Genomic DNA, 20937 nt, shown 5'->3' with positions numbered 1-20937 from the left:
CAAAAGTTTTCAAAGTCAAATGCAGTTGACACCTAGCAAACATGGTATCTGTCTGTGATTTCTCTTTTAGGTGGAAAACAGAAAGTATATGTTTTGAGACTTGCAAAAGTCTGGTTAAGTGGAGAAGGAGAAAAGAGAAGAAAAATAGCATCCCCACCACTGCCTCACCACCAGCTCAGCTGTGATCTGCAGGGATCTCTGCCCTGCCTGTCTTCTCTTCCCTTACCTCTCTCTCTCCAGAACCTAGAAAACTCTTTTTATATTTATAGAATTGCTTTCACTTATCTATTTTTAATTTCTGTGAAAAGTAGAGTCATCCTGCCTCTACTGATGCCGTTGTGACTCTTACAGAACAGCATCTATCAAGGTAGGGAACAGCTGGCCCTTGGGCCATACAAGGCCTGGTCCTGCCAAGGCAATTGCAGGCAGGACTCAAAATTCTAGAAATCTATAGCAGGCTACTTTTTAAGTTGATAATTTTGTATGGCCTATGAATGATGTTACAAATATCCAAATGGCCCTTGGCAGAAAAAAGATTCCCCACCCTGAATGAGAAACCATGAGGAAAGGTTTCCAACGAGGAAATATTCACAATAAAGAATTTCTGTGAATAAAATGGCATTGGCAGTACAAAAGATCTAATATCTATTCCATATAACAGATGAAGTCCAGCCAGAAACTCTTCTCTGTAACTGATAATTTGATCTGATTACATAATGAGTGTTTCTGTTTCTTTGCCCTACAGTTGAACTTTGTATAGAGAGGGACTGCCAAACACATTTTAGTTGTAAAGAAATGTTGTTTTTTGATTGTATCACCCAAGAGGGTTTAATTCAGATGAAAGTGCTCAAAAATCAAATTTATATATTTCTTTGGACTTAGCTTTGGGTGATTTAGCAAGCAGTGTTCAGTCTACTTTTTTCTCCAGGGGGATTATCACTGAGCAAGTCAGTCAAACTTTAAGCACCATTGTTCCTTTCAGTGGCCTCATGCCCACCCTTGGGAGTTTCCCAGCTGTGGAATCAATGAAGAATGCCTTGGACTCCACCACTAGGCACACAGAACTGGATTCTGGACAAACCACTTTTCTAAGGAAGCACTTGAGTTAAAACAAACCCACCTCTCCTCTCTTACTGAGAATTCTGCCACCAATCACCAGGTACCCAAATAGCCCGACATGCTATTCCCCTTACTGATTTCTACTGGGGGTGTCTACTGCACAAGAACATTAGTTCTAGGATAATTGGGGAAGTAAGAATTGTCCAGTAGACTTTTCTCTGGCCAGCCTCATTCTGGCCAAAATCCTTACAACCAATAGATATCTTGTGAGCTTCAGACACACTTGTCAGTGGCCTTCTCCCTGGACAAGCCTGAACATCACTGGAAACCAGGAGTTTGAGTATTGCCTTGATATAAATGAGGCTGCTAACCCATGAACTTTAAAAGAAAATTACCCAGACTGCAATTGGAGATCTTCATTCTTTCAAAAGTAAATGAAAATATGAAAATCTCTGCAAATACCTTATGAGCAGAATAAAATTAGTTTCATAGAATTCTAAAAATCGTATACTTTAGAAATCTAATATTGACTTGGTTTTGAAAAAAATCACACTATTATCTCTCCAAAATAGTTCTTTTCAAAGTGATAACCTATTTTACAAAAAAAGTTTTAATCAATATGACATTTTAAGGTTGTAATTTATTATTCCCATTTGTATGCACAAAAATACAGCCTCCTAAGCAGAAATTGAGGCAAGTTACCCGTTACCTGGATAACTGAATCTTCAACATCTCCTAAGCTGGCTCAGGAGTAAAGGTCCTGGATGACCACATGACAGCAAAGCACGAAATTCCTAAATAAGGAGAGGATCTTGGGTGTGGAATGAAGTGAGAGAGAATTGGAATATGAGAAAAACACCTAAAGCAAAGTGCTCAAATACATAAAAAAATTAAATAATGAGAAATACATTAAAATATCAACCTTAGGGGGGCCAGCGTAGTGTAGCAGATAAGGCCGCCTCCTGCAGTGCCAGCATCCCATATGGGTGCTGGTTCAAGCCCCAGCTGCTCCACTTCCCATCCAGATCTCTGCTGTGACCTGGGAAGGCAGTGGAGGATGGCACAAATCCTTGGGCCCCTGCACCTACATGGGAGACCCGGAAGAGGCTCCTGGCTCCTGCTTTCGGATTGGCGCAGCTCTGAGCCGTTGCGGCCAACTGGGGAGTAAACCAGCAGATGGAAGACCTCTCTCCCTCTCCCTGTCCCTGTCCCTGTCCCTGTCCCTGTCCCTCTCCCTCTCCCTCTCCCTCTCCCTCTATGTAACTGACTTTCAAATAAAATAAATAATTCTTTTAAAAAAATCAACCTCGGAGAAATTAAGTCAATCCAAGTAAGTTAAAAAAAATATAGTGAAGAGGGGATCAGTTGAGGGAAGGTGAGTTAGGCCACCACTCCAGACACCTGCATCCCATATTGGAAGGTTAGGTTCAGGTTTCATCTACTCTACTTCCAATCCAGATTCCTGCTAACGTGCTTGCTTGGAGGCAGTACATAAAGGTCCAAACATATAGGTTCCTGTCATACGTGTGGGAGATGGAGATGGAATTGCTGGTTCCTGGTTTCAGCCTGATCCAGCTTTGGGGCTATTGTGAGCATCCTGGAAGTGAACCAGCAGATGGAAGATCTTTTTCTTTTCTTTTCTTTTCTTTTCTTTTCTTTTCTTTTCTTTTCTTTTCTTTTCTTTTCTTTTCTTTTCTTTTCTTTTCTTTTCTCCTTCCTTCCTTCCTTCCTTCCTTCCTTCCTTCCTTTTTTTTTTTTTGACAGACAGAATTAGACTGTGTGAGAGAGAGACAGAGAAAGGTCTTCCTTCCATTGGTTCACCCCCAAATGGCTGCTACCATCAGCACGCTGCGCTGATCCGAAGCCAGGAGCCTGGTGCTTCCTCCTGGTCTCCCATGCGGGTGCAGGGCCCAAGCACTTGGGCCATCCTCCACTGCCTTCCCAGGCCACAGCAGAGAGCTAGACTGGAAGAGAAGCAACCAGGACAGAATCTGGTACCCCAACTGGGACTAGAACCTGGGGTGCCGTCTCCCTCTCTATCACTCTGCTTTTCAAATAAATAAATAATAAATCTTTTAAAAGTAGTGGTTAAATGATAAAAAAAAAAAAGACCTTCAAATGTGTGTTCTTAGAGTCTTCAAAGTGACAAATTATGGAAAAAATTTTAAAATAACAAGAAATAATGGAATTAAAAGGTGAGAAATAAAATAATAGCAGGTGGGCAAGAAAAAGATCCAATTAGAAATGTTGGAAATAAGAAATTTAACTTTTAAGATTTAAAGCAATTCAGCAAACTGGAAAAATCAGCCCATACACAGATTTTGTGAGTTGTAAGCTTGTCCTAAGGAAATTACCAGGAGTGAAACACAGGAAGAAATAAGCAGATTGTAGAAATGAAAGAGAAGTTAAACTCATGGAGGGTCAACATGATGATCCTTAAAATATCTGTGCTGGTTGAAATCTGCAAGACAGAGAACATGTTTTATGATTCCATTTATGTAATATTCTAATATGATGGGAAGCAGATCAGTGTGCATGGGATGGTAGCATAGGGTGGGGCAGGAAGGAAAGATTACAAAAGAACATGAGGCAACTTGTGAGAAGGGTGGATACATTCATTTGTTGAATATGGTGACAGCCTCACAGACCAACAGATACCTAGCAAATTGTGCACTTTGGACGTATGTAGATAATTGTATGTCAGTTCTACCACAATAAAGCCATTTTAACAGATTTCTTTCCTAAAAAAAAGGAAAGAACTACTAAAGGAAATCAACAATATATATACAAAGGTGAGTCTTTGAGAAGTCAAATTGACTGCATACAATTCTGGCAAAAGCAATCAAGAAAAAAAACAAAGAATAAACAAGGTCAAATATTTGAATTCAAGATTTAAAAAAATCATAATTATAAGCCCATCATAGGAGAACGTAAGTGAAAGAGCCAATTCCAAAAAAGTATAAACTATCAAATTGAGTAGAGATAAAACAGAAAGTAAGAAGAAGCTAGGATACATTTTTTATGGATTGAATTGTATCCTCCACAAAAGATATGTGGAAATCCTAATTTCCAGTATCTGAAAATGAAAATAGGGTCTTTATAGAAATAATCAAGTTGAAATGAGATTATTAGAATCATCCCTAATTCTATGACTGTTGTGCTTATAAAAAGGAGAAATTTGTACACCAAGGGCAAACGTGCACAGAGCGAAGACAATGTGAGGAACCAAAAGGGAGTGATGCATTTGCACACCCAGGAACAGCAAAGACTGTGGACAACTGGACTACTATCAAGGCTAGAAGGGCAAAGCAGGAGTCTCCCTCAGAGCCCTCAGAGTGGGCAGGGCCCTGCTGACACCTGAGTCCAGACTCATGGCCTTGAAACTGAGACAACAGATTTCTGTTGTGCTCAGGCACCAGGTTTGTTGTGCTGTATTTCAGCAGCCCTAAGAATCTAATACACCATGAAATGAAATTAGACCAGTCATCAAAACCCTTTCCCTCAACCATAGCAAAGCGAACAGGCCCAGACTGTTTTGGAGGCAAGTTTTACAAGACCTTCAGTTAAGAAACAGATAATTTCTACTTTACACAAACTATTTCAGGAAATAAAAAATGAGGAAAGCAACCCAATTCATTTTACGTCTGGGTAGCCTTCATATAAAAACTCATCACAAGGGGCTGGACAAGTTAAGCCACTGTTTATGATACTGGCATCCCATATCAGACTGTTGGTTGAGTGTCAGCTGCCCTACTTCTGATTTATCTCCCTGCAAAGGCCCCTGGGAAAGCAGTGGAAGATGGCTCAAACACTTGGGTTGCTGCCATGCACATGGAAGATCCAGATGGAGTTCCTGGTTCCTGGGTTTGGCCTGGCCCAAACCTGGCTTCTGTAGCCATGTGGGAAGTGAACGAGCAGATGGAAGATCTTTCTGTCTCCGTCTTTGTCTGTCACTCTGCTTTTCAAATAAATAAATAAATCTTTTTAAAAAACTGGTCACAAGTAGCACACACACAAAATATAACAATCTCATGTATGAATAGAGCTTTTAAAACTGTAACTATCATGTTTGCAAAATAGTCATCAGTAAAATCTAAAACATCATGATGACAATGAGGATTTAGTTCAGAAGCAGAAAATTAATATAATATCAGGAAATTCTAGGTATGAACTAACCACACTAACAGATCAGAGAGAAAAAATTCTTGAACTTGTTTGCTGATCTTTAAAATTATCATGAGAACTTCTTTAAAACCAAAATTATTTAAGGAATTTATAATTGTAATTGAACGTACCCATCTTCTTTTATAAATGTTCTTTATAACATTTGTGGAGGTTATATTTCATTAACATAGTTTTTTGAAAAAAATGTTTTCATTTATTTGAAAGGCAGAGAGTGAGAGAGAAAGAGATCTTCCATCCACTATTTCACTCGACAAATACTGGCAACAACCAGGGCTGGGCCAGGGAGAAGCCAAGAGTCAGAAACTCCATCAGGAGTTGAGCCAACATGTGCTGCCTCCCATGGTGTGTTAACAGAAAGCTGGATCAGAAGCAGAGCAGCCAGTACTCAAAACAACACTCCAATATGGGATGCTCCACAATGTCTTCCCCAATATTTAGTTTTATTATGATGAATACACAAGTTTTAATTTTGCTTTCATCAAATTGTCTTTCTGGGTCAATATGTCTCATTAACTTAAAGAATCTCATCTATATTAGATCATTTCTTCAAAAGAAAAGCATTAAGGCGTCCACTTAGGAGGTCTGGTATCCACCTGTGGTCCACTCACTGAGCAATTCATTTTTTTGAGCAACTAGGTTTTTCTTTTCTCTTTTAATGTAGTCAACCTGGGAACAAAAAGAATTGTTAACTATTTATGTAGCACTTACAATTTTTTTCAGTCCTTTGCTGAGGGAGAAAAAAGCAAGAAATTAGAATCTTTTTTGTGATATTTTTCTTCTTCTCCTGCATTACTTTATTTTATTTTATTTTATTTTATTTTTGACAGGCAGAGTGGACAGTGAGAGAGAGACAGAGAGAAAGGTCTTCCTTTTTTGCCGTTGGTTCACCCTCCAATGGCCGCCGCGCTGCGACCAGCACACCACGCTGATCCAATGGCAGGAGCCAGGTGCTTCTCCTGGTCTCCCTTACGGGTGCAGGGCCCAAGTACTTGGGCCATCCTCCACTGCACTCCCTGGCCACAGCAGAGAGCTGGCCTGGAAGAGGGGCAACCGGGACAGAATCCGGCGCCCTGACCGGGACTAGAACCCAGAGTGCCGGCACTGCAAGGCGGAGGATTAGCCTAGTGAGCTGCGGCGCCGGCCTGCTTTATTTTCTATTACTGAATGAAATAGACAGGATAACTTTGTCAGGAAGGGACTTACTCAGCCCACAGTTTGGGAGGTTCAAGGGCATGGTGCCAGAATCAGTTTGGCTCTGGTGAGGCCCTAATTGTGGATGGAGCCACAGTGAGAGAGGCACAGGCTGGTGGCCATACAGGAAGCCACATAGCCATTCAGGGCTCGGGTTCAGGCTATTCTACTATCAAGAGAATGATCTCAAGGTCTCATCAGACTGTCTTAATCCCTTCCAAGGGTGGGCGGTCCCTGTGTTCTAAGGACCTCCCATGAAGCACATCCTAAGGTTTCCACCACCTTTTATGTCATCACACTGAGAACCCATCTTTCACCATATGAGTCACTGAGGGACAGACCACATCCCAACCAGAAAGCTTCTGTTGATGACCTCATGAACAATCTTTAAAATCTGACTGCTGAATATGAAAAAGTTATCATTCTGTCAACAAGTGGGGAGTTTAGGGTTATCCTTTCTAATGGCTTTCACATTAATTGCATTTCCCAAACTGATGACATCCAGGTGATCTAAATGAGAATTTAAAAAAAAAAATTTAAATTCACTCTGAATTTTAATATTTTTGCTTTGTTCATCAAGACCAAGAAAGCAAACCATTTTTGCTATTAGCCAATTTTCAAAAATAATTCTTTCCAATTTTCATCTTTAGTCTCAAGATTTGCGGACCTCAAAATTTCTCTCCAATCACAAAAGCATCATCTCAGGTTATCAGCTTCCTATGCCTTGTCTGTGCCTTTCTCCTATTTCTTTTTTCTTTAGCAGAAGGTGAAAACCCAGACCATCTTCAGGAGTTGCATTGGTCTCACAAGATTTCCTTTATTTGCTCTCCCACCATCATGTAGGTCGAGTCTTCTTTGATATCCTCATACCAATGTTTCTCTGCCATACCCTCTTTGGTTTAAACGTCTCTTTAGAAACCAGGTTAATTTTTTTTGTTATCCTGGCCATCATTTTAGATTAAGGAAAGCCATCATGAACCAACATCAAGTCCCTTCTGTAGCCCATATGTGGTGCATACTCTCCCTCTGACCCCAGTATACTGAATAGCCCTCACTTTGTTCTTTCAAATAATAGACTCAGTGGAGTAAGAACTCTCTTGTGAGGACCAACAAATGGAGCAGAGAGTCCTTCCCCTGCTACAAGTTATGGGAGGGGTGTGGGTGGGAGGGAAGTTATGGTGGGGAAAGGCCATTGTAATCCATAAACTGTACTTTGGAAATTTATATTTACTAAATAAAAGTTTAAAAAAAAAGTCAAAACATAAAATGAGAAATCTTACATTTGTATTTATGGAATCTTTAAAATACAAAGGTACTAATGTACCCATGAAATCTAAAGAAATTTAAAATGCATGAATATGAAAGAGTCTTCAAAATGTGCATGGGAAATAAATACTAGGAGAAATTGGATGTGAACTTTTTTGCACCAAAATACATGTTTTAATTCAATTTGCATGAACTTTTCAAGTGCCCTCATATATGTATGTAGAAAACATGAAAGCATGTGTTGTTACCAAAGACACCAATTTGCAATCTGAAATGTTGTTCACAAATGGCTGATTGCTTCACATGTTTGCAATCTAAAAACATAGCAAGGAAGTATTGAATAGCACATAGCATGGGACAGAGGAAACTATCTCTGGGTATCAGCTGCACGACCTGACCATGATTCACGTTGGTTCTCCTTGAATTCACCTATGGGCCTTCTGGGCTATGTAAAGAGCTCTGTCTGAACAGTGCTGCCTTGGCAGAAAATGAGAAACGCCAACTGCATGCCTCATGTGATCTGTCTGTTGTGTTATCTGATAAGTTATTTGGAAACTATAAGCATTCCATAATATTAACAAGGGAATGGAACTGACCTGTGCTGAGTTCAGTGTAAACTCCACTTGACAATCCACGAAGATGATGTAATCAAAGGCAGCTCATTAATCTCATCCTAAGTCTCAATTCCAAGTCATAGTAAATTAGAATTAAATGAGGCTCCACTGAACAAAGCTAGAGAATAATTTTTATTTTGTATAGAACATTTTGTTAGTTTGAATTTTTTGAGATACAATAAGCTCACCCTGTGTAAAAATTAATAATTGCATAAATCCTTAATTGCTATCTCTATATCACTTTTGAGTTTCAAACATAGTAAAAAGGAATTGGAACTCCCTCTAATGAAGGTACAGGCAGCTAGTGAGTAAAGATATTTGAAGATACTGCAGTATTCAAGAAAAATGAAAGTCCACCTCTTAAAACTTTAGACCAATGCTGTTCAGTAGAATGTTCTGCAATAATGGGAATATTCTAATATCTATGTTCTCTAAAGCAGTAGTCACTAGACACAATTATAAGCTGACACTGGACATCGTTGCAAACCAAGAACTAGGTCCAATTTTGCATAAGGATGTTCTACTGCTACCAAAGCCAACTCAGTGAGTTTCTGACATGAATGTCGCCCAACATAATACTTCTTCAGGGCTCTACAAGCCATAGGTTTTTGTCCCTTTTTTTCCTGATTTTCCTTTCTCTTGCTTTCTCTGCTTTCCAAAGTTTTTATCCCTCTCTTTCTCATTACCATGTGATCACAAGTCAGAAATTTTCCTGTATTAAAATGGTAATTCTTATATAACACTCTAATAAAGCATTTGTAACAGTTACAAATTTTCTTTGTCTTTGAAAAATGCACTAGAATTCATAATAAAAAAATCTTTTTAAAATTAGCATAATGAAATATATTAAATTGGATATGTATGTGGGTAATAGCTTAGAGGAAAATGAATTGCACATCCTTGAGTCTAGTCAGTTTGCAGACATATTAATGAAAAACCTACTTTTATGATAAGCTTATGCAGCAGGCACTCTGCTAGAGAGATGGGACCCATGTCACTGAGAAAGACCCTGAGCAACTTTTATTTTATACATTTACATTGGAAAGGCAAACGTTTAAATTGGCCCATCTAAAACTGAAGCCCATGGTTTCACGGATTCTAGATAATTGAAAACAGAGCTTCATTGCACTAAATCCACCTCCTCTGGGCTCTTTGCCATAACATGCTCGAATCTGAAAACACTTGTCTGAAAAGAAGTCTCTGTACAAAGGCAGAAGGAAAAGAGAGGAAGAAAAATGATCATCAATATATTATAGACAACATTCTTGTCATTTGCCAAAATACAGTTTGGTCAAGTTGCTCCTCTGCTAAGAACATTACAGCTATCTAAATAGTAATTGAGGACCCTAATCTACCCAGCCTGCCTTTGCAAACAGTAGAGGAAGAAAACCCCCTGAGTGTGTAGGACTGGGTCCAGTAATTGCCAATTCCTCTCAGTGAACTTCAGTTTGCAGAGGAGCCAGCCGGCTAAAGAAACTTTCCACTGCATTTCAGAAGTGACATCATCAGGCATTGTTTCTGACTTAGACAGCTGGCGTGCACCACCACTATAAAGGTTGGTAAATCTAGGGGACAGTAGTATAGCAAGTAACAGGCAAAAAGATTTTGGAAAAGAATACTTAACAGTTGTATGGGCAGAGAGTTATAACACCTTTCCTCACAAGTCATAGGGTCACGGTCTGACACTCATGTAGCAAAAGCCTGGTTAACAAGAGAAAAGTATTACAAATGTATGAATCAAAGTTTTATGTGACATAGGAGCCTTCAGAAATGAAGACCCAAAGGCTCAGGGAAAATTATTTTTATGCTTAGCTTCAATAAAGGACAGAGAATCACGCATAAATGTGATTGGACCAAGGAGTGTGATCTGGTGGTGATACTGAGTGGGGAACTCTAATAAGGTCTGGCTGTACAGATTCTTCTTGAGCTCTCCATGTGACAGTAATTACTCCTGGGCATGGGGCCTGAACCTCTGACATGAAGGAAAGGAATAGGGAGATTGTGACATTTCTAGATTTGGTGGCTTGGGAAGAGAAGTTCAAGCTTCTGTGACTCACCTTAGGGAGGAAGAATTCTGCTAGCTGTGACTCACTCCGGAGGTGAGGATGGCAGAAGATCAGAGAGAACTTGCATCTGAGGCCTTTCCAAAGTACTCGGATTGTCAAAGCACCACACCTTGGGATATCACATTCTGAGCCTTAATGCATGGAATTTACCATTTGATTGGAAATGCAGTAAAACTGAACTATATGGAATATATAAGTATTATGCCTGCTGTTATGGAAGTGAAGATAGAAACTGACTTAGAAATTGGCCAAATATTTATTTTCTTTCAATTAAAAATATTACAGCCTTTAAAATTTTAATATTCTGCAAAGTTTGATTTGGGACTTTTTAGGAGAGAGAGAGAAAGAGAAATACAGTGCAGGTACAGTGGGAATTCTTTGCCAAACCCCTTTCCCTCTCTCCCTCCCCAGATATAATTGTTGACATGAGATAGTTAACATTCATTCAATATTCCTCCACCTTGTGGCGCCGGCACACCGGGTTCTAGTCCCGGTCGGGGAGCCGGATTCTGTCCCAGTTGCCCCTCTTCCAGGCCAGCTCTCTGCTGTGGCCCGGGAGTGCAGTGGAGTGCTTGGGCCCTGCACCCCACGGGAGACCAGGAGAAGTACCTGGCTCCTGCCATTGGATCTGCGCAACGCGCCGGCCGCGGCGGCCATTGGAGGGTGAACCAAAGGCAAAAAGGAAGACCTTTCTCTCTGTCTCTCTCTCTCACTGTCCACTCTGCCTGTCAAATAAATAAATAAATAAATAAAAATTAAAAAAAATAAAAAAACATTCATTCAATATTTTTTAAAACTAAAAAAGTACAAAACCACAACATAAATCAAATTATTGTGGTGTTTTAAACTTGACATCAGTTTGTAAATATCCTGCAACTTTATTTTTATTGCTCCATTTTTATGTTTGAGAAATAAATCCACCTTGATAATGTAATTTTAATTCATTTCTTCTAATTGCTGGATAGTGTTTTATTGTACGAGTGGGCCATAACTTTATGATTTATTCTCTCACTGGTAGATGTAGACTATTTTGGTTTTTGTTGCTGCTACAAGTACCACAGTAAACATTCCTGCACATACACCCTTGTACACATTGAGATGATTTATCTCCTAGTGCCAAGAATAGCTGGGTTCTAGGGTTTGCACATCTACAGCTTTATTGGGTTTAGATACTGCCAATGCTATCCAAAATAGTTTTCTGACATTCTCTTTACTTGTCCCCTTACAGTCTGTTCTTAACAAAGTAGACATATTTACCCTATAAAAACATGTCACATATTGCTTTAGAATCTTTCAGTGCCTCCCCATAGCACTGCAAACAGCCTACAAAGCCTCAACTGATCCCAGCCTACCTCTGTCCTCTTTGGCCTTTCTCTTTCCTTTCTTCTCTTCCTCCCCCTCCTCCAATACACCAGGCATATCAGCCCATCCCCATTTGCTCTGCCTAACAAGTCTTCTCTCAGACTCCACCTGGTAAGATCTTTCACCTTCTTCAAGTCTTTGAGGGAAATCTTGCCTTAGCAATGAGGCTTCTTCATGACTACCCTACTCATTCCATCACTGTTTTGTTGCTTGAATTCTTTTCATTCACAGTACCAAAATCCTTATGATGCATTACCTTATTACTACATTTATTATCTAAATATCTCATCTTCCTTGGAACATCAGCTCCAAGAGGGCAGAGATCTTTGCCTGATGTGTTCACTGATGTATCCAAAGCACCTACAAGAGAATGTGATGTATGGTAGACATATAACTAATATTTAGGAAGATGAATGGTATGCATTTGTGATAACATATTATGCCTTGCAAAATAATTTCTGAAAGAGCATATGATATTTTAATTGGTAATATGTGAGGACTATAATTTGTAAAATGACTAATGTTCTATATTTTACTCAGAATATGAGCTGCCCTGTGGGCAGGGAGTAGGTCTGTCTTTTTGCTTCTCCATCCTTAGTGCCAAGAACAATGTCTGGAGCATCCAAATGCTCAATAAGCACTTGCTAAGTAAATGAATGAAGATGAATGAATGAACAGAGATTTACTGAGAAGTTTATTTTCTAATCTGGAAGTTAATTATATTCATAGCTAAGCTGCTTTGAAGATGTATGACTCAAACATGCTCATCAGACAAGCTGTTGGTACAACTCACTTCTAAATTTACCCTCTGGACCATAAATTGCCCTTTGGAAAGGTTTTTCTCTTAACAATTTCCCTGTAAAATCTTACTGGGGAGTGAAAGGGTGGAAATTTGCTCAATTGAGCATTCTCTAGTACAGAGTGTCTCACACTTGCTATGATAAGAATCTCTCAGGGAATCTGTTAAACCTACTGGATCTACTCCTTCCATCAGATCTCTTGACCTACTCGATCTACTCCTTCCATCAGAATCTCTGGGAGACAATCCTAAGAATAGATCCCAGGGATTTTTATAATCAGGTGAGTTGGGAAAACACAGCTTTAGTATATAGAATGCAATAATAGAGCAAAGAACTACAGAGTACCAGAAATGGCAACAGGAGGAAGCAGTGCCTGTTGTAAGCTGTTTTAAGATAATGTCAGAATCACTGCTAGATGGCAGAACCACTTTCTGTATTTGCTTTGGGTCTCAGAGTCTCTTCTCTTACCTACCTAACATGGTCATCAGGTGCTCAAGGAATCTGGAGGTGACTCACAACACTGTGTGAATTAGTCACCTACAACACATCCGGAAGAAGGCGGGCTGCCTGTCAACCTGTCCTCAGCTGTTCCCAAGGCACCTCTTACTTCCATCTCATGGACTGATGAAACAAAGTAAAGGTCTGGGCCACCCAATAAAAGGAGAGAGAAGCAGGAGACACAAGGAGAAAAGATGACGCTATTTGGGTTTGTGAGGAAAGATGGCCTGAGATTATTTTCTCATCTTCCCTCCCAGAAGACTATCTTTATGTGGGGATTATCTGGTAAAGGTGACTATTGAATGTATTCTAGAAGATAGTGACATGTAGATAGCCTTGTAAGGGATAGCTGTCACCTTTACAATGGAAACTATCTTCCAGGGGAAGAGAACCTGCATGGTTATAGCTCCCCGAAGTTGCTGGTAAAGTTGGTTAGTGGCTGCAATTTTTGTACTTCAACTTTCAAACATTTACAATCCAGGTTCTCTTTCCAGAATCTTTCCAGCAGAACACATTAAATTAAAACTTAGAGTAAAGCACAAAAAGGGAATTTAGTGGGAAGAGACCTATAATTTCATCAAATGAAAACTCCATTTTTAAATTTGGCATCCATTTTACACACTCACATGTTTGGGGATCATTTTTAGTTGTTTCATATTTTTTCTCATTTTGGCAACCATGTTGAATTTGGTTGCTGGAATGAGAGGGAAAGCGTATATTAGAGACCCTGTGGGATTTCACAACTCTTTGCTGAAATCAGCACATATTTATTAAGGGGTGGGAATAAAGCTTCCCATCTGTCAGTTTTTACAAAGTGCTGACAAGAATATTTTGATTTCCAACTAGAAGAACTTTTTTAAAAATATTTTCTCTATTTACTCTGACCAAAAGGCTGTCTTAGTGTTCAAGGACAGATGGAAAATGATACTTGAGTCTTCTAATTTGGTATTGTGATAGAACCACCCAAAACTCCAGGTTTATACATATTTTCACCAGCTTGCAAAATATGTGTAAAAGCTACCCAGTACTACCTCCTTCCAGCACCAACCGTGACTGTTTGCTGTTCCTCATAGATCCCTTATGGGAGAGAAATCAGACCCCACTATTAACAGATACTGAATTCTCTGGTAAAGGAAGAGGCATGGAAGGAATCTGTGAAAGTGTTGCCTACCCCCTTTCACATGGAAAATGCTCATCTGTACTATTAAACACAAAATATTTGAGAATAATAGAGTGGTCCAGAAAGTGATTTCATTTTTTTCCTTTTTAAGGCAACAATAGTTAGCCTTTATTATGTTTCCTCAATTCGACTCTGCTCCCTGAACTAAGCAGACTAACCTTTTAAAAGAAGGTGTGGGCCAGCACCTCGGCTCACTACGCTAATCCTCCGCCTTGTGGCGCCGGCACAACGGGTTCTAGTCCTGGTCAGGGCGCCGGATTCTGTCCCGGTTGCTCCTCTTCCAGGCCAGCTCTCTGCTGTGGCCAGGGAGTGCAGTGGAGGATGGCCCAAGTGCTTGGGCCCTGCACCCCATGGAAGACCAGGAAAAGCACCTGGCTCCTGCCATCGGATCAGCACGTTGCACCAGCCACAGTGCGCCAGCCGCGGCGGCCATTGGAGGGTGAACCAATGGTAAAGGAAGACCTTTCTCTCTGTCTCTCTCTCTCACTGTCCACTCTGCCTGTCAAAAAAAAAAAAAAAAAGGTGTGAATACAACAAAGAAATCTTGAATATTTGAAGTGATTGATGCCAGTTATCCTAATTTGATCATTAAAATGTATGCATGTATCTAAATATTACATTGTACCCCATAAATATGTACAATTATTGTGTCAATAAAAATATTCTAATAAAAATAAATAAAGAGGGTGTGGATATTCCCTGAAGCCGGAGACACTGTACTACTAACCTGGAAGAAGCAAGCTGACATGAGTTTTAGAGCTTCAAAGAAATGATTTCTGCCAACAACCAGGGGCTCTGGAGGAGGATCCAAAGCCTCCAATGAGACAGCAGTGCTGGCCAATGCTTTAATTGCAACCCCCTGAGACCCTGACCAGAGGGCCCTGCTAATCCATGCCTAGACTTCTCATCCACAGAACTGTAAGAAATTAAATGGGTGTTGACTTAAGCCACTGAATTAGTGGTAATTTGTGATGCAGCAATAGAAAATGAAAACAGCGGGGTCTGTGTCTCTTACTCACTGTGCGTCCAAGGCCTACCACATCATCTGTCACTGAAAAGCACACTGAATACTAACCAAAGAGTGAACTGGCTGACCAGAATTAATGGGCAGGTTGAAGGGATTGTGAGTTGCCAGGTGCACATCAAATTTTGAAGAGAAAATTTCATGATAATTACATATAATGATGCTAGCTTGCATGAGCCCAGCTGGTCACTTTCTAAGTTATTCCCTAGGGGTTTCCTGGCTAGACACCTGATGAAAGGATCAGATGCACACAGAGATAAAGGGCCTTTAATAAACCTCCCTTGATTGTTATCTGCTCCTACAGTCTGATGGGCTTTAAATTCTTTCTCAAAGCCTTCCTATGTTGATACAGATTTTTGAATAGCAACTTACCCCTCCCCATCACTACCACCACCACCACCCACCTGGGAGATCAGCCCTAGCAGATCACCTGTTCTGCCTCATTGGACTGAGCTGCGCTGCTCAAGGCCTGGGCCATGAATGCTGAGCGAGTTATCCAAGCAAAGCTCAGCAAAGTTCCAAGATGGGCTCGTGACTCAATGAGAAGCAGTGTTTCCTCCCTGAATCAGCCCCAGTCTGGCCACATCTGAAGGAAGGCATGGCCACAGACTCAGCCACTGCCCAGCTGCCTGTAGACACATGGATCCTTCACTGTCTCAGAGGAGAGAACACTGTCTACTGATTCACTTGCACCTGGGGTTTCCTGGCTGGACATCTAGAAAGTGGGCCCCTCTTGCTAGCTCAAGCTTTATTTACCTAAAGTGATCTTTGAAAAATCATCTTACATTTCTTCAGAGTGTCTGGACATGGCTGGAACGTGGTTTATTCTGTCCACATCGCGGCAGACCCTACATTGTAAATTACTGAGAGTTTAGGTCGGCCTGAGCAGACTGACACAAACTTCTGCTGAGCAGCAGTGCAGTGCTGTTAGGAAAATGGGAGAAATGAAAGGGCCACGGACACACTGATATGCCAGATAAAGCTCTCACGTACATATGCACCTATCTGGAACTATACGTCAATACGTCTGAAGGACCAACTGGAGATCCAAGTAACAGTTTAAATAGATGGTTTGACATGGATTTGCTTGAGATGATAAGAAATAAATTTGTCTGCTATGTTTAGCAGTTTATAAAAAGTTTCCTATGCAATAAGGCATCTATCCTTACAACACACTGTTGGGGGTGGGGTGACATAGGTTCATAGCCCAGTTTTGTGTATGAGAGATGAGAACCCCACCATGGTGTGGAAAGAGAACTGGGCCAGGTTTGAATGCCAGCTCTACCATGTGTTGGGAAAATTAGCCTTAATGAGCTGCTACCTACTGACTTGTAAAATTGTTAATTAACAACTCCTTCCTGAAGATAGTAAGAATATGAAAACGAAGCACTTTGGATCTTACCCATAATAAACTGCTCAATTAATTTTCTTAGAAGGCTCAGGGATGTTTAGGAATTGGTCAGGGGCACCCAACTTTTAAGGGAAGGAGCTGGGAATTGAACCAGGTCTTTGGTTCTGAATTCTTTCACTGGATTCTAGAATTTGATTTTATAAAGCATATGGTCTAGGGGCCGGCGCCGTGGTGCAGTGGGTTAAAGCCCTGGCCTGAAGCACCGGCATCCCATACGGGCACCAGTTCTAGTCCTGGCTGCTCCTCTTCTAATCCAGCTCTCTGCTATGGCCTAGGAAAGCAGTAGAAGATGGCCCAAGTGCTTGGGCCCCTGCACCCACAGGGGAGACCCAGAATAATCCTGGCTCCTGGCTTCAGATCATTGGCCCAGCTCCGGTCATTGCAGCTATTTGAGGAGTGAACCAGTTGGTGGAAGACTTCTCTCTCTGCCTCTACCTCTCTGTAACTTTCCCTTTCAAATAAATAAATAAATCCTTTAAAAAAATTCTGTGTTTTCTCCCCCTCATAAAACCTGCTTCAGTTTCATTCATCCACATCAATGCATTGCTATAAGAAACTAAAGCTTTCTAAAGATCTCAAGTTATGGAAATAGTTGCCAGTCCTTCCACTAAAATTGCTGACTCCTCAGGGTTGAAGCACTAATTCTGATGCTCACCTCTGAAATCAAGAAGCCACAACATGTAGGGTACCATTCCTAAATAAGCCCCTCAGTGTTTGCCAGCTGTCTTTCACAGATGTTCCACTAAAATTATCCATCATGATCCTTTCTCTGACTAGACTGAAAACTCCTTGAAGGAAGGAAAAGATATTTCCATCTTCTATAAATTTATTTCTGAACATTTAAATGTGTTTATGAACTGTGAGTAAATTATGCTTTGGCAAATTAACAGATTAAAGTGTTGAATTTTCACATGCCTAGACTTGTAAAATTTAACCACTATTAACTTTTAATAAATGTTTTAACATTTTTGCCTTTTCAAATCTTGGGGTAGTATTTCTGAGAACTTTTTTAAGCTAAATTTAACATTTATAGCTTCAACTGGGAAGTCAGACAGCCAGACAGTCAAATGCGTTAGAAAGAAGAATTTCCCAGTTTTTTTTCCCCTCTGTATCACGTTTATTCCCCTAAAAAGCAGTTGAAAGATGTTTCTCTCTAAGATTTTAAAAGATCATCTATCCTGCATGTGGAAACTTCACATTCTGAAAGACGTCTACATTAAAGAAGGAAAAGTGGAAGTTTAACATGCCTAGTTAATCCTGTATCTATTGCCTTCACTGCTTCTGGTGATGCTTTCACTGTGAAACAATGCAGAAGGAAGAGTAAGGCTGCTGAGACGTGAGGAGGGGAAAACCAGATGCCCCCAGTGTCTGCAGATTTCAGTCAGCAATGGCCTCTTACTAGACTTAGCATTCGGTCATGTTTTTTTTTGGAAGTCTCCAAACTGCGCTCCTATCGCAGAGATCCAGTGGGCTATCCACCTACCTGCACTAAAAACACACTCAAAATCTTGTACTAGGGTCCTAGGTGAGCCAAGTAGGAGGAGGGATTGGTCTGCTTGAAGGAAAGTAGAGTAGGCAAGATTTAAGGTAACCAAGTCTCATCCACTTAGAGATCTCTGCTATGGCCTTGTCAAATGCAATTTTCAACATTAGCATAAATCCCTCTGATTTAAAAAACAAATAAGGGCTCAACTGGCTTTTTAAATTAGGGGCATGGAAACACACAAAGACATAATTGTCTTTGCAATCTTAGCTCTGTTTATCAAATGTGTCTGTTATTCCATCACCCAGCAAGACTCTGAAACAATGCACAGAACAAATAATCTTGGATGGAAGCTGGGAGGATAGACTGCTGCCTAAGATCAAAGTGTTAGGCACCAAAGGAGGCAGCAAACTATGAGGCAATCTCATCAGCAGAGACAGCAAGAAAGCCTGCAAGAAAGCCTGTAAAATATGGAGCCAAGCATATGGAAAACATTCCTGCTCAAGGGGACAGGAGTGGGGCCACCAAAGACAAACCTTACCTGACCATCAGTTTTGTCTGGGTCAGCACAGGAGACAGGCCACTAAAAAGAGACAATTGTGGAATGAAAGAGGAGTTGGGGTTCTTGAAAGGGATCTAGCCCTGTGGAAAAAGTAAACTCTCCTACTCTGATCCAACTTAATCCATTCTGGGGATAGGGGGACTGTTTGTGTGTGGGGGTGTGGGTGTGGCATGTCAAATGTCTATGTGACCACAGTTGGAAGCCATCCCTCTATTTCCTCACCATGGATTCCATGTGATTATCATTTTCCTCTGAGATAGCAGGATCCTCTGCTTCCATATTTGCATTCTTAACTTTCTTCTGTATCTCTAAATTCTGTGACAACGTTTGCCATAGCATAGTCATGGGTAGATGGTCTCACGAACTGATGACCTAACCATAGTTCCAGTAAGGTACCCTTAAGCTCAGTATGATAATCTAGATAATCTAGATCTTTCAGATTATATCAGAGAGTCATCTCTGCATTTCAGAGAACACTGATTTTATACAGAATCTTAATGATGTCATTTTTAAAAAATGAGTTACTGGAGCAAACATGTTGGGAAACCATTATGAAAACAGTAGATCTGAAAGCTTCATTTTGCTCACTTTTACTCAAGTGTCAGACTCCTGAAGGCATTAAGATTTGCCATCATCAATTAGCTGTGTAAACTTTGCTGACAAAATCCCCTTTAGAACAGCTTCTTTCACCAGCACCTTGCTTCAGAGACTCACAAAATGACTCATCTAAGTGAGTCTGGGTCCTCCGGCCCGAAGGGAAAAGCTAAGTGAGTGACTAATATTTCACACTTGAGAGAGAACAGGAAATTACCTTCATGTTTATTATTGGAAGGAGACACTGAAGAATTGTGACAAACTACAGGAAATACTTAAGTCCCAGGAAATCTCTCCTACCCATTTTACCCAAGTGTTACTATTAAGTTTGGAAGTGCCTCAGTTTCTAATTGGGGGGCTGATGATGCTATACAAAATTAACCAATTTAAGTCATTTTCATTTCAAGATTGAAATCACTACAGTCACAGGATACTGAGTAAAAGAAATCCGGCCTGGATTTCATGTTGACTTACATTTTCTTTTGTATGGCTGGTCAGATAGTCAATTAACATGATTCGTTTTTTGAGTTGAACATGTAAGTCTGCCATTGGAAACCAAGATGACAATAAAACTCCAATTTTTGTGAATTTCACTGAATTTTTTTTTTTTAAAAAAAGATTGCATGCTTTCCCTAAGGTTTATAATTCATGACACAAATAGTATTCTAGACTTTGCTGCCTTCTATAAAATTCTCATGGTAAACACTGTCTGTAGCACAGTGTTTCCAACACTCCTAAGCAAAACAAACAAACAAAACTTTTCAGGGTATAGATTTCCCTTAACTCCAGATTTTAACCAGATGATCTAGACAAAGTAGATAGTAAAATATTATGTAGTTAAGTTTTACAGATTTTAGTAAGAAGATTGCTCTTACCAATTTCTTTTGTTCATTGGATTGTGCTAGTCTTTTCATCAAAGGACATTCATTTCCTTCTTTTGCCTATTTGGTCTTTCCCCAGGAAACCCTTTAATGCATATTAAATAGTCTATTGACTAATGCCAACCAACCAACCCTTCATTATCTTTGCTGTCAGGGTACAGAAAACATGGTTACAGCAAATCTGCTAATCATCCCAAATTATGCTTTTGCTGAGATTTTTGGCATTTTTTCCCACCAGTTATGAAAACTTCTGAAAATATTTTTTAATCTTTCCTCTCCTCTGTTTCTTTCAGATCTGCTGTAGATAAGCAATGAAATGGAAAAGTTGTAATCTTTTATATTTGACCAGCAAATAAACAATGGCAGACATCATCACATTTGCATTATATCATTAACATAATTCTATTAAACAATAACTAATGGTTAATGTTGCTTCAGGAGGGTGCTTATAAGCTAAATAATTTTTTCACTTCAGAGCAAGAATTCTCTCTAGTACTGCTTTCAGTTGTAAACAGGTTTTGATCTTTCAGTGTATAGGCAAATATAGTGGTGAGAAAGTGATCACTAGTGTCTCTGTAGATTGAGTAAGGAGTCAAGGTGGCCTTTTCTGCCTGTTCATAATTTAGAATAAAATTGCAACAAATTTAGCAAAAATGAAATGGGTTTTTGTTTTGCTCCTTGTTTTTAGATTCCAGATAAGCTGAATTATTTAAAACTTCCATCCAGGAATTTAGTTCTGAGTGATAACAAAGTCAAGAGTG

The sequence above is a fragment of the Oryctolagus cuniculus genome, chromosome 3, assembly GCF_051225735.1.
Source record: "Oryctolagus cuniculus isolate XC-2025 breed Fujian yellow rabbit chromosome 3, ASM5122573v1, whole genome shotgun sequence".
Taxonomy (NCBI): domain Eukaryota; kingdom Metazoa; phylum Chordata; class Mammalia; order Lagomorpha; family Leporidae; genus Oryctolagus; species Oryctolagus cuniculus.
Note: the sequence above shows the minus strand (reverse complement) of the source record.